Raw genomic sequence first — 3,026 nt, forward strand, 5'->3', positions numbered from 1 at the left:
TAAAGGAGAACAGAGCCACGTGTAGACCAACAAGAATAATTTGTACACCTGAAGAGATGCGTGACTGATTACACCTTGCACAATCCCTTATTTTAACAATAAACATAAAGATAGGCAGTCGGTTCAGTCCTGAACTCAAAAGCTGCAGAAATGAATTCCTTTAGTAAACCACAAAATCTTTAAACCCATTCTTTGAGCCAATTCTCTGTGCGTTGTAGACAAAAACAAAGTCATTTGCCGAAATATAACTATTCATTTATTTAAACAAATATCAGATCAAAAGCTTCATCACAACAAATTTTGATGCAGAAATTTTGGTTTAACTATAGTAGGAGGCATAACCCTAGCCATTGTGTTATTGCATAGCTAAGAAATACGAATAGTTTTATTTGCATTTCAACATCGAAAGCATTGCTTACCCATACTATCAATGGTAATACAATTTGTTTCGTGTCCGTTTTATCTATCGTTTGTTTTGATTCCTCTTCAATATTGTTTTTTCATTTTTAAGGTGTTGTTCTCTTTGATGGTAAAACGAAAATTTGCGAATGTAAATAATCCAAACCTTTTTTCTACCTTTAATGGCATTGCAGTGTCGTCCTACAATGTCTCTCTCTCTCTTTCTCTTGAATTGCGCTAATTCGGTACTTGGTGTGTGGTGAGGAACGGTTTCTTAAAGTAATTTGTTGTTTGTATCCTTGAATCCGTCTTTCGGATTTACTCTCTTATTGTAAAAGGTATGCAAACAAAAAATTGAACCTACATAAACGAAACTCTGTCAGATCACAAAACAGTATCACCAAACACTACTTCGGCTTTAAACTTACGAGCTTTTTTTTGTATAGTTCTACTGCCGCCTACAAACGTAGACAATCAGTTCCCTGCGCTACAGGGTCCATGGGCAAAAGCTGTCCTGTCGCTTCAGCCTCGGGCAACAGTCCCACTTGAATCATCTCCTCAACAGCATCTTGGGACAGTGCATCATTTTCGCCCATGCCGGCATCTTGCTTGCCTCTACCCAGCGACGGAATCACGCCCATTTCGCGCAACTTCGCCCACAAGACCCGAGTCGAATAAAAAGCGACTGCTACTCCAGTCAACCAGGCATTTGGTGTGAACTGCACTGCTCCTGACTTGCTAGTGGATGATGCTGCTGCTGGAGCGTCAGACATGTTGGATTGTAGTGTATTAAGTTCACTTAATCTGAGAAGGAAATGTTAGTAGTGGGTGGGCACCGAAATTTATTTTTATTTCTACTCACCAAAAATATTTGTAAATTTATTTCGTTTTGCTGTTTACGATGCGTTCAGCTCGAGCTCTGGATTGAGAATGAATACACAACAATTCTTATTTTGGGGGTCTTGACAATCGAACAACCTGGCCTACTGGAGTCGATTGAAAAATGTATATTCTCCTAAGTACAATGGGCTCCATACTTGAAAACAATCAGCATAAATATGCATTAACAAATGTATAAGTATATAACGAACGCAAAAGCATTTTGTGCCCTAGAGGTAAACATAAAGCTGCCAATAGTTTCAATGATTGTTTGAAACCATGAATCCACATTTTCTCTTGCAAACATAAGTCTTTCTAACAGTATTTAAAATTATCTTAATAATATAATTACTACAATGGGAACAATTGACTTAAAAATTGCTCTCATTAAAGCCTTTCGATTTCTTAAGTAACTCTGAACTTTTAGCAGACCTTAACAGCTACGATCATTAAATCTTTGGTGAAATTTATGTTATATTATTACTGCTCGAAAAAACTGAAATTTGTACCATTGTACTCAAACATGTCATATTAGGCTTTGCATCAATCGTCTTGAAGTTCCAACGTAGCCTGCTAAGTTTAAAAAATGGAAGGCTGAACTCCTTAAAAAAATCTTGTACTCGCATCAATAAACAAAATTTGGGTGCATGTCCATCACCCTAGAGGAGAATATATTCCAGAGTACGCTTGCGACCATACGCATTGTCAAGCATCCTGCATCCAACTCTTAAAAATCCTATTCCAACTCAAAACTAAACTTAACTCAAAATCTCAGTACCAAATTAATTAATTTGGTCTTCATAAGCAAAACAGTTCGGTCATTTAGCAGCGATATAAAATGAAGAATCTTTTTATACTACATATGGTTTAATTGCTCTGCTTATCAATAAGATACTAAATATTATGCTTAGTGCCCCAACCAGCTATTGGACATATAGACCGACATTTCTACGAGTATATCGACTCGCCCTATCACACTGAAAGTTGTTTTCGTTTCGACTTTCTGATTCACCCTTTTACACTTTGTGGTACAAAACTTTTTGGCGAAAGCAATACTTCAGCTCACAAAACATAAGATATGGGGATACGATACGATATTTTGCTTCCAATATCCTTTTACTCTTTTTAGAGTCGCAGTCTCTAAATCGGGTGATTTTCTTGTCTGGTTGTTGGGAAAAAACGTTCAGTGTATTGATAAAAAAAAATATCCCTAAAATATTTAAGCCCTCCACCACTTAAACCATTTCTTATTTCTTATGAAGACAAAGCCTGCATTTTTGTGTACTATTCGAATCTATATCTTATGAAAAAATGATTTACGATTAGGGACATTGTGATAAAGTGGTCTGCTCCGATAGGCCAACTGTTTGCAGAATCCCTTACCTTTTTAACGAAGGTTGTTTATCGACGAAACAGACTACAAAGAAAGTAAAATAAAACTTTTAAGTCCAGCTAAATGTCCGAGCGTAAATATTCAGCTCGTTTTTGTACATGTTTGTAATTAATCAGCAAACAAATGTAAATTACTTTTGAAATTTGACGTTGACGTTTCATTGCAGCGTGCGTTAACCGGAAACGGAAATGTAGCTTGCATAACAAATGAGACCCACTTCGCCTAGATGGGCTGGCGACTCAGAAAGTCACTTTGACAATTCACAAGGCCTCTACAGAGCTGCATGTTGAAATTGTTTTGCCGAACGCCTACCCTTTGCCCGCCCTACTTTGTCTGCACCCAGAGCCACGGCCTC

At 37.3% G+C, this 3,026-nt stretch overlaps 1 long non-coding RNA gene across 1 annotated transcript; it reads right to left on the minus strand.

Moving 5' to 3' along the window:
• Nucleotides 1-233: 233 nt before the first annotated feature.
• LOC115634011 lies at nucleotides 234-1,319 on the minus strand. The gene is made up of 4 exons (XR_003996400.1): nucleotides 1,262-1,319; nucleotides 828-1,203; nucleotides 420-759; nucleotides 234-366 (listed from the first exon to the last, which is right to left on the minus strand). It is a non-coding gene; the product is annotated as an uncharacterized LOC115634011 (long non-coding RNA).
• Nucleotides 1,320-3,026: the final 1,707 nt, after the last annotated feature.

The sequence above is a fragment of the Scaptodrosophila lebanonensis genome, unplaced genomic scaffold (genome assembly GCF_003285725.1).
Source record: "Scaptodrosophila lebanonensis strain 11010-0011.00,11010-0021.00 unplaced genomic scaffold, SlebRS2 tig00000001-arrow-pilon, whole genome shotgun sequence".
NCBI classification, from domain to species: domain Eukaryota; kingdom Metazoa; phylum Arthropoda; class Insecta; order Diptera; family Drosophilidae; genus Scaptodrosophila; species Scaptodrosophila lebanonensis.